Below are 11248 nucleotides of genomic sequence, written 5' to 3' on the forward strand. Positions count from 1 at the left end.
TGTCACACATACATTTATAACTATGTTCTGCATAGTTATAACTATATTTATAAATGTGTTGTGCATAGGAGAGCACCTGTGAGATATTTGTCTTTCTGAGTTTGGTTTATTTCCCTTAACCTCATAACCTCCAGTTCCATCCATTTTCCTGCAGTAGATTTCCATTGTGTATATGGACCACATTTCCTGTAATCATTCATCTCTTGGGGGATTTCTATAGTGGTTCTGTGCCTTGTGAATAGTGCAGCAGTAAATATGGGTGTACATGATCTTCTGCGGTATATGGACTTAGAATCCTTCAGGTGGTACACTCCCAGGTGTGGGTTTCCTGGACCACTGGATAGCTCTACTTTTAGTTTTCTGAGGAAAATCCATAGTGATTTCCAAGTTAATCCAGTTTACATTCCTAGCAGGAGGGATGACTCTTCTCTCCAGGTTCTTCTCCAGTACTTGCTGTTATTTCCCTTTTTCTCAGTGATGGGCATCTGGTCAGGGTAAGAGAAAAACTCAAAGCACTTTCAATCTGTATCCCCCTGAGGGCTAAAAATATCAAACATTTTTTTCAAGTAAACATTGACCATTTGTATTTTTTCCTTTGAGAACAGTCCAGCTCATTAGCCCATTTATTGATCAGATGATTTGGCATTTTGATGTTAAATTCCTTTGTTCTCTACTGTGTGTGTAAATATGATGCTGTTGCATCTTTAGGAAAACCATACATTTCCCTTGCACCTTCAGGTTCATAGATGACACTGGCCATTCATTTTACAACACAGCATTCATGGATGCCTTTTAACCTTTCTTTACCCTACCCTCACTTCAAAATTAATCTGATTGAGCTTTAACTTTGGAAAAAAACTGTGAATTCAATCAGCTTTCGTGGGCTTTTTACCAAATTGTGTCATTTTTAAATGCCTTGCTCTGGTCCTGTACCGAGCTTGCCTCCCGCCTTTAGTTCTTGTCTAAACTTATGGATTATGACATGCAGCCTCATAAAGCATTCAGCTCCTTGGAAAATCATTGCCGTGCCAGATTGAATGACATAAGCTTCAGCATTTTCCAAATTATGACTTCAAGATCGAACAAACCTTAATGCGGACCTGGAGCTGGTGTTCAACAAGTATGTGCCACACTGTGTCGACGCCCTCAAATTTGCTTTCTAGAGGTGACTTTAGTCAGAGGATACCTTGAGGGATAATGCTTAATGGCATTTCTGACTTGACCCACTAAGCAATTTTGTACACAGGAAAAGATCAAGATGGTGTCTGAGAGTGAGAGAGACTGTGATTTCAAGAGTACATGGTTTTCCACCTCTTCCTCTTAAGGTATAGCAATAGATAACAGCTTCTCTGGGCAGAAAAAAAAAATGCTGTGCATAGGTGTTTTCAAACTCCTGGGTTTGTTTCTCTCTTTCTTTCTCCCCTTTCTCTCTCTCTCTCTCTCTCTCTCTCTCTCTCTCTCTCTCTCTCTCTCTCTCTCTCTCTGTGAGAGAGAGAGAACTTAATGAGTCCTATTAGTCATCTGAACTAATTATATAATGTGAGATGAATATTTAAAAATATGTACACGATAAACACATGAAAGATACATCCCAGGGGGCGGGAGTGGGGAGAACAAGGGAATCTGTGGTTGATATGTAAAATTAAATTAATTAAAATAAAATTTAAAAAAGATACATCCCACATTTAACTACATTCGTGGGTGTGTGTATGTATATGTTTATGTTTGGATATGGATGTATCTACAGAGAGAAACAGATTGGCCTGGAAGTGTCCTGTGTTTGATAACCATTTCTGAAAAAAAATTAAAACATACTCATATAGTTTCCATGTACCTATCTAAAGCCATGCAATGATGTTTATATGTATATTCAAAGTTTTAGAAATCCTACCTTGGTTGGGTGTTACTATTTTTCCCTCTGACCATACAATCCTGTTTTGAATGTGAAGTAATGGTCTTAAAATATTAATTATAGATGCCAAGCTCCTCTGAGTCACGCAGTGACCTTCCTCCACCCCATCCCACACCATCCTCTCCCACTGTTATTTTTGTACATTTGGCTTCACCAGTTTCTTGAATGAAGCAGAGATTTCCTTTCCCAGATAGGAGTCCAAGCCCCAGACTAAAACCATGAAAACACTAACAAATGATGCTTACTTCACCTAAGTCGTTCTTTCTAGGTGTATTGCACATGTGTTATTATTTGCTGGTGTGTGAAGCGTCCCAATTCTTTCATCAGAATTTTCAATTTCTAAGGAACAAGAATGTCCACTCTGTAAAACAATGGTGTAAACTTGGGCCGCCAGGGATTTTACTCCCACTTCCCCGCCCCCCCCCCCTTTGGCAGGACAAGAACCTTTATCTTGCTAATCCAAAACTAGAAAGAACTTTATACCCAAGACTTAAACATTAAACAAAAGTATATCCATTTAAAATATTTGTCCGGATGGTAAACAGGTAGGTTTAGTTCAGTCTTGGAAACAATTGGGGTGGGCTTCCTGAGTGGGGAGTGGACAGGACCTGACTGTTTTGCTCTCTCAAGAGGTTTGATCCGGAAACAGTAAAAGGCTTTAACTCTGAGTCTAAGGAATTACGAAGGTCAAAAGACAAACAGAAACAGGATTGCAGCTTCAGAGGCTGGGTTCCTTATTGCTTATGTCGCAACTTAAAGGATTAGTTCCCTGTCGGTCACATGGTCTCCGTGTTATCTATCCCTTGCTACAGATTCATTCCTTCAAAAGCAAGAAGTGAGTAATTGCAGACGTACAGTGACTGCCAGACTGGTTTTTGTCACTGCTTTCCTGTTTCAGCTGGGAGGAAGTGGCCGAGCGAGCGAGCGAGCTGAGCTGTGAGGGTGGGGAACCCACCTATTGCAGTGACCCAGTGAGCCCGAGCCTTCTTTTGCCCTCATGGAAGAGTGATGGAAACACTTTAAACAGTTGCCAACAGCCCAGGGGGAACTATTTGACATCTCACCTATATCAACAAGCAAGAGTTAAAGGTTAAATCACACACAAGTCAAGTGCTGGGAAAAGGATATGTTTATGTCATCAACTTTCTTTGTTCTACAACGGTCTTATGTCAACAAGGAGACACATTCCCCATTCCTGGCTGGAGTCACGGAGACAATGGAGATTGATGACAGACACTTTGTGCATGAGCCTCAAGCAAATCCCTTCCTGAGCATCTATAGTTTGCCTCTGGTTTCATGGGCACCCTTACCACTCATTAACTGCTCTAACAGCCATCTGTTTAGGATGCTGTGGTAGATGGCCTTCTTGTGTCCTTACCAGATTCTTGAGATTCCAAGCTGGAAGATTAGCGTGGAAGCAGGAAAACCTAGAAAAAGAGAGTTGCTTCAATTTATATATTACCTGTATTAGTTTCAACTCAGTGAGCTCCTCCCTAAAATGCTTTGAGCGGGAGGCATGATAAGGAGTCATGCTTGGCACAGACCATGTTCACATGCTATAGGTTCAGTGAGAGGGGCATCTTCTAGGGAAGGCAACTGGCTAAAGCTCAACCTCAAAGTCAAAATAACTTTAAATCAGACTTTGTGAAAAAAGGGCAATATGCCCAAAGGAAAAATGCAAAACTGTCATTATGGAGGCAAAGGGGAAAAGCAGTGTAGAAAGCATGGTGGTGTATTCCCGTAACCCTAACACTCATTAAGCAGAGGCAGGAGGATTGTGAGTTTAAAGGTCAGCCCAGGGACTAAGTGGCTCAGTTGGTAAAGTTCGCCATGCAAGCCCAAGGACATGAATTTGGATCCCCAGCCCCCAGATGCAAAGCCATACAAACTAGTGCCCGATTGTAATCCCAGGGCTTGGGGGACAGAGGCAGGTGGGTCTCCAAAGTTGATTGTAGCCAAATCATTGAGCCCAGTCAGAGATCCCACCTCATAAAGGAAGGTGGGAAACAACCCAGGGAGAAAATTAACTTTGTATACACACACAGAGAAGATCACACACACGAGAGAGAGAGAGAGAGAGAGAGAGAGAGAGAGAGAGAGAGAGAGACAGAGACAGAGACAGAGACAGAGAGACAGAGAAAGAGAGAATGTTTCAGATATGCATGCATATCCATACAGTCCTTAGTCAAGTGCCTTGGATATAGAGGGTCTTTGTGGCATAAGGTACAATAGCCCCCATTCTATCTCAGTATTTTGAGAGGTAGATAAGAAGTTAAAGAATGCCAATCTCAATAGTAAAGATCAGGTATAGTCAAAAGCACTTTCTCAGTGTATCATTTTCTTTCTAAAAAATATTTTGTTTTATCTGTTTGGGTGGTTTGCCTGAACGTATGCCTGCATGCCACATACATGCTTGGTGCCTTTACAGGCCAAGAGAGGTCACCGGATGCTCTGGAACTAGATTTACAGAGGGTTCTGAGCCACTGTGGGGTGCTGGGGATTGAAGCAGGGTCTTCTGTAGGCACAGCCAGTACTCCTTACTGCTGATTTATGTCTCCAGTCTTATTGCAGTATTTTCTAAATACAGGATTCTATACACATTTCTCTGGACAATGGTGGCCCAACAAGCTCTGCTCTGCCCATTGGCAAAGGTATGGTTTCTATAGGTAGCTCATAAATATAATGATCAATTGCTAGATTCTTTTCATATCTGAATATTCTATTTTAAGCTAAAATATAATTCACTTGCTGCTCTTATTTGTAGAATATTAAACACTTGGCTATGCCCGAGATTGTGCTTTCTCATGTGGAATGTCAGTTAGTGCAGATAACTCAAAATAAAACTGATTCTTTTCTACTTAAAAACTACAGTAAGTTTTAGATGTTTTTGTTCAATGCTTGAAAAACAGAAACAACATTTAAGAAATTATTTTGATAATTATTTTCTACAATACTTGGCTTTCTTTGAAATGCCACTTAGTTGTTTAGATTTATTTTTATTCTGTCTGAGTGTCATGTTTTGTGCACCACAGAGGCCAGAAAAAGTCATCAGATGCCCTGAAACTAGAGCTATAGATGGTTGTGAGCCAGGATATGGGAGCTGAGAACCAAACCTGGGCCCTTTTCAAGAGCACCAAATGCTCTTAACAAACTGAAACAAACCATCTCTTCAGCTCCAGAAAATACTATTTAGATTATTTTTATTTTATGTTTATGAGAGTTTGCCCATAAATGCACCCACTTGTATGCCTAGTACTCACAGAGGCCAGGAAAGGATGCCAGATCCCCTGTAACTGGAATTACACACGATTTTAAGCCACCATGATGGGAATTGAACCTGAGCCTTCTTCAAGAGCAGCAAGTGCTCTTAACTACTGAGCCTTTGTTCCAGCCCCATGAAATACAATGTTTAATACATACTTGAAATATAGTAGCAATATATAACTGAAAAGTGGTCCATGATTTTCATGAACCAGAGCCCATGCTCCATGCACAGAAAATTTAACAATCCTGTCAAAAAGATGATAGAAATAATTTTCCCTGGAACACAGACCAGCACTTAAAGTTTGAGGACTTTTGAGGTGTTCAAAGGTATCACTGGCTTTGCCTTAATGGGAAACAATTTATAAGGTTAAAGGCATCTTGTCACTAAATAGAGGATTGTATAAACCGGTCACAGTAGGAGTCAAGCTGCTTTGCCAGCTGGTTCTCTCTGCCTTGAGTAAAGCATTCCTGCTGCAAGGCGTTTCTCAGAGTAATTGAGGCAGACACAGGGAACAAATTTATGAACTTGTGGGTTTTTTTCTGCCTCGTTGTTACTAAAAGTTAAAAATAGCTTCAGAATTTCGATTGAGAATTCTTTCATCACAGTATAAGCACATGACATGATATGGTTTTGGGGAAGGAGTCTGTTCTCTTACTTACTTCTGGCTATAAGTTTAGAACCTGCTAAAAGGAGCTGATGAGTTGAGTAGCCGTAGACACAGGATCTCCTTGTATAGCCTTGGCTGGCCTTGCGTTTGTGATTCTCTTGCCATAGCCTCCTAAATGCTGGGAGTATAGGCATGTACCACCATAGCCAAATTTCCCTAATTTTTTCTTAGTCTTAGCACTGAGAAGTGCAGTGGCCTTGAACTCCTAATCCTCTTGTCTCTAATTTCCAAGTTTTAGAATAACAGTCATACACCATCATGCCTGGCTCATTGCAGTGTTCACAACAGGCCAATTATTTGCCTTTGTTTTTAGTTTATAAATCTTGTGGCAGACCATTTCTCCTTTGTTTTGGTGGTTTGATAGTTGAGTTAAATCATTTAACATCCCTAGACAGTAAATCAGGTTCCACAGCATAACTTCCATCTTTTGATTTCTGTCCTTGGGACCATGGTGAAAGCATGAACTGTGGAGGTAGATAACTTCGATTCCAAACTAGCAGCTAACTGGCCAAGTGACCTTGGATGTGTTGGCTTTTCAGTTAATTTGTTAAACCTATAGGAACCTCTAGGAAGCATATAAAACCTAGACTAGCATCCAAGTACCTGCATGGCCAATTGAAGTATTTACATTATTTCTGATTTCACCCCTTTTTTGCCTCCTATTTCCTCTCTTCTTTCATTTACTGAAATATTACCATTTTTTAAAAAAATGACTTTTTGGCAAACTCCCTCAATTCCACTTGGAATCTTGACAGCAATATGGAAGATGAATTTGGAAGGACTAGATTGGAATTAGACTATAAGAATAATCAGTTTTGTTAGAAAATAACGAAGATAGTAACAGTAGTGATGCATAGAAGAGAGCTGTTTTAGAGAGACTTGTAAGACAAATTGATGAGACCTGGTGACACATTTATGGGGAGGGTAAATAATAGCAAATCCAAAGTGGCTCCTCGATTCCTGGCCAGCGGATGATGGCATCATTAATCAAGATCAGGAAAACAGGAAGTGTCATGGAGGTGGTTGGGGATTGTGATGAATAATGACATGAGTTTTGACCACGTTGAGTTTGAGGGGTTTTGTGGGATAATTTAGTGGAGCCTAGTAAACCACTGACAAGACGCATCTGGAGCCAGAAGAGGTTGTAGAGCTGGTTTACGATTTAGTAAAGTTTACATTTTTCAGTTCAAGCAATGATTAGAGACCAAACTGTCCAGCGATAAGCAAAGGCCAAGGGAATGTAGGGAAATGGCTTTTAAAACAACAGATGTGACTTAGCTTTTTTGTATTTCCAGCACTCAGTCCAGTCCCTGGCATAGTGGAAATATTCAATAATTAATATTTATTTTGTGACTTATAAATGAGAGAGAGAAGAAGCAGAAAATGACTTCAGAAGATGTTGAGAAGGAGCAGGGAGAAAGAGGGTAGAGAACTAGGGATGAGTGACTTCATAGAAGACACTTGAGTAAAATGTATGTGCGTGTGCGTGCGTGCGCGTGCGTGCGTGCGTGCGTGCGTGCGTGCGTGCGTGTGTGTGTGTGTGTGTGTGTGTGTGTGTGTGTTGTATCTGTATGTGTGTGTACCCATAGGTCTTCCTTTAGTGTCTTTTAACATTCTACACTTTATTTTCTTTAAGGTAAGGTCTGTCATTGGACCTAGAGCTCACTATTTTGGCTAGACTAGCTGGCCAGCTAGCCTCTAGAATCCACAGTCTCCATTCTGCCCCCAGCAACTCAGGTTCCAGACGTGAGCTGCCTTGGCTAGCTTTGATGTTGATGGTATGGATCTAAAGTCAGGTCCTTATGTTTTTGATGCAATCACTCTTAGCCAGTGAGCCATCTCCCCAGCCCTGGGAGTTGAATTTGAAGGTGGATATACACTAAAAAAGAATGTGGATGACTTGAACATTTGAGAGTTCTGGATGACATATCACTGAGACTATATATCTGAACAAAGACTCAGAAAGACCTCAAAGGTATAATATTGGAATTAAATCTCATGAATGTTTATCAGAAATGTATGTAAACCCCAACTTATATTCACAAAATCAAATGCATAAGTACTAGAAGCAGATGACCTGGTCTAATCACATTCCTGGGATTTAATAATGTGCTGAGAGTTCACTATAAATTAACAGTGGAGCCTGACTGCAAAAGTATGTAATTAAGTGATGTTAACAGTAGAAATATAGGATAACCATGCCTGTTGGAATGCATTGTCAAAAAGTGTACCTGTACATTTCAGAAGGAAAAAGAAATCATAAAAATGTGCCGAGAACGATAAACAGAAAAATGAAAGATCTAGAAGCCAGTCATTCATTTAAAAATTGTCTGGCTTTCTCTTCGCCATCTTTCCTCTGGCTGGCAGCTCTCACCAGGAAGGTCGAGCTGTGCAGTTCCAGCGGGTACAATATCTACCCCGGACAGGAAGCTCTATGCCAGGACCGACCGGAAGGTTTTCCCGTTTCTTAATGCAAGTCCACATTCCTTTCCAGAAGGAATTCTCGGCAGGTAAACTGGACTGTCCTCTACAGAAGAAGACACAAAAAAGGACAGTGGGAAGAAATTAAAAACAAACAAACAAACAAAGAACCCGGCCACGCAGTTAAGTTCCAGCAAACTATCACTGGTGCGTCTCTTGCTGATATAATGGCCAAGAGGAATCGGAAACCAGAAGTTATTTAGGAAAGCTCAGCAAGAGTGGGCTAGCAGGGCTGCCAAGGAAGCAAAAAAGGCTAAGCAGGCGTCCAAGAAGACAGCAGTGGCTGCTGCCAAGGCCCCTACTTTTAAAAGCAGCACCTAAACAATAGATTGTGAAGGCTGTGAAGGTCTCTGCTTCCCTTCCCGAGTCGGTGGAGAATGCTAACTTGGTATATCAGAGTTTTGAATAAAGATGGATCTCTAACTCTTAAAAAAATAATAAAATGAAATAAAATAAAATTTGGCTGAAGGAAGATGTGGAAAGGAAATGACATGCTCTGTCTTTATGGGGGAGGGGGTTTGGAAGGGAGGGGGGGACGGAGGGAGAGAGAGGAGAGAGAGAGAGAGAGAGAGAGAGAGAGAGAGAGAGAGATCATCCTTTGTGTGGTCTAGAACAAAGGTCAAGAATTTATAGATGGAAAGAATTTAAGGACTTGTTTGAGCAAGAAGCAGACTCTATCATTCATTTACCTGTATTTGAGGAGCTTCTCGGCCAGTCTCTACACATCCCTAGACAGCAGAGTTATAACGACCAACTAGAGATGTTATATAGCTCCAGCTCTAACAGAGCTTTTGTGGGGTGTGTATGATAAAGCCTCTTCTATATCACCAGAGGTACAGTAACAAAGGTTTCTGCACTTAGGCTTTTATAGATGGTAGGAAAAAAAATAGATGAAGCAAATTAAACACACCTAAATTTTCAAACTCATCAGCCATTTGCTACGTGGAAGGATGGGTGGATTTTAAAAGGGAGACATTGGCAACTCATGGAGTTTGGCTATGTTAAGAAAAGTTTTCCTGAGGAGGTGATGTCAGTGACAAACCTTGGAGGTGGGTAGAATGTAGGCCATTATGGAGGGAACAGTACATTCTTCCATGATACATATAAGAAATTCAGGAGAAATCAGTGACCAGAGCATGGGAGACAAGACATCAGCACGCGCTGAATTTAGTGAGATTAAAGAAAGTCATTCCGGAAAAATCTTGGAAACTTTTGAGAAACATTGCTATATTCTTTTTTTTTGTTTTTTTTTGTTTTTGTTTTTGTTTTTCGAGACAGGGTTTCTTTGTGTAGCTTTGCGCCTTTCCTGGAACTCACTTGGTAGACCAGGCTGGCCTCGAACTCACAGAAATCCGCCTGCCTCTGCCTCCCGAGTGCTGGGATTAAAGGCATGCGCCACCACCGCCCGGCTAACATTGCTATATTCTAAGCACAATAGCGGTTCATTGGATGATGTTTAACAGAGAGGGTGATGAAATAAAACACATCAAATGAAATAAATCTGGGTTCTGTATAGAGAATGCAGGAGAGACAGGAAAATTGGGCTCAAAGAAAACAGGAATCCCACTGCTTTGGTCTAAACTGACCCTGGTGTTTTGGAAGAAGACAGAGGCTATAGAGACACATCTGAATCATTAAGTTCAAAAACATACTTTGGAAATGCTATCATTGTAATTGATGACGACTTGAGCTGACGTACATTGACTTGGTGTGGGGAAATAGGATGGGGAAATGAATGTTTCCAATGCACCTCTCCAGATCCCAGCTCATATAATTTGATGGACTGAGACTGTTTTTGGAAGGAATCTTGGGAGATGCATTGTTAATTGGCAGTGAAGAGGATTTATCATGCATGGAGGTCAGTGGGCATGTGAAATCTAGAGTGATTGTAGGCCTCCAAGTGATACCAGTTAGGACCAAATAAAGGTTGCAGTAAATGATATGGCCCTTAGGGACAGGGTGATCTATTACTTGGTGTTCAGTGGGGTCACTTGGCTTTCCTGATCTCCCTTCAGCCTCCCATTTAATCAGTGGTGAAGGGAGTTTCAGAGCACAAATCTTATACTATTGTATTGTGAACGGGAGACAGTGGTACAGATTGCTTAGTGATTAAAACAATACTTATTTGTTTGCTTATTTATTTGTTTAATGTGTATGGGGTGTTTTGCCTGTGTGAATGTCTGTGCACCACTTATGTGCCTGTTACCAGTGGAGGCTAGAAAAGTGTGTCAGATCCCCTGAAACTGGAGTTTCAGATGGCTATGAGTCATTATGTGAGTGTTGAGAATTGAGCCCAGGTCTCTTAACTGCTGAACCATCTCTGCAATGCTTATTATTATTATTATTATTATTTTAGTTTTTAGATACAGAGTTTCTCTGTGTATCCCTGACTGTTCTGTAACTCATTCTGTAGACCAGGCTTGGCCTCTAACTAAGAGATCCGCCTGCCTCTGCCTCCTGAGTGCTAATGTTAAAGGCATGCACCACCACTGCCCAGCCTATTTTATTTATTTTTTGCAGTGTGTTTTAATTCTTAATTTTTTTTAGAAGGAATCTAACCCTGACACCAGTGTTTATTCAAATCAGAGCTTTGAATACAGAAATACTGGCTGATTATCTGTTGAGTTACACTGGGGCTCTCCTTCTCCTTGTTCCTTCTTAGTACTAAGGGCGGTCTCAGTACTTAGCTTCCTTCCTATGGTGAGGATATTCTCTACACTGTTTCTATGCAGCGAGATAACTCAATGGGACGCATGCTGTTAAGGTCTCTCTCCAGAATTAGGCTACACGTGTTTCATGCCAGAGTTCTCCTAGAAGTGGGTCAAGACTAGTAATTTTTGATAAGATTGGGTGAATCTGAGGGAGAAGGTATTACAGCTTATGATATGCTCTGGTAAGCACGTTCAAATGCCAAGGGGGCTTT

At 40.9% G+C, this 11248-nt stretch overlaps 1 pseudogene; it reads left to right on the forward strand.

Annotated features, from left to right (window-relative positions):
• Positions 1 to 8042: 8042 nt before the first annotated feature.
• LOC102915973 (large ribosomal subunit protein eL24 pseudogene) lies at positions 8043 to 8734 on the forward strand (annotated as a pseudogene).
• The last annotated feature ends 2514 nt before the right edge of the window (positions 8735 to 11248 follow it).

Source organism: Peromyscus maniculatus, chromosome 15 (assembly GCF_049852395.1).
Source record: "Peromyscus maniculatus bairdii isolate BWxNUB_F1_BW_parent chromosome 15, HU_Pman_BW_mat_3.1, whole genome shotgun sequence".
Lineage (NCBI taxonomy): Eukaryota > Metazoa > Chordata > Mammalia > Rodentia > Cricetidae > Peromyscus > Peromyscus maniculatus.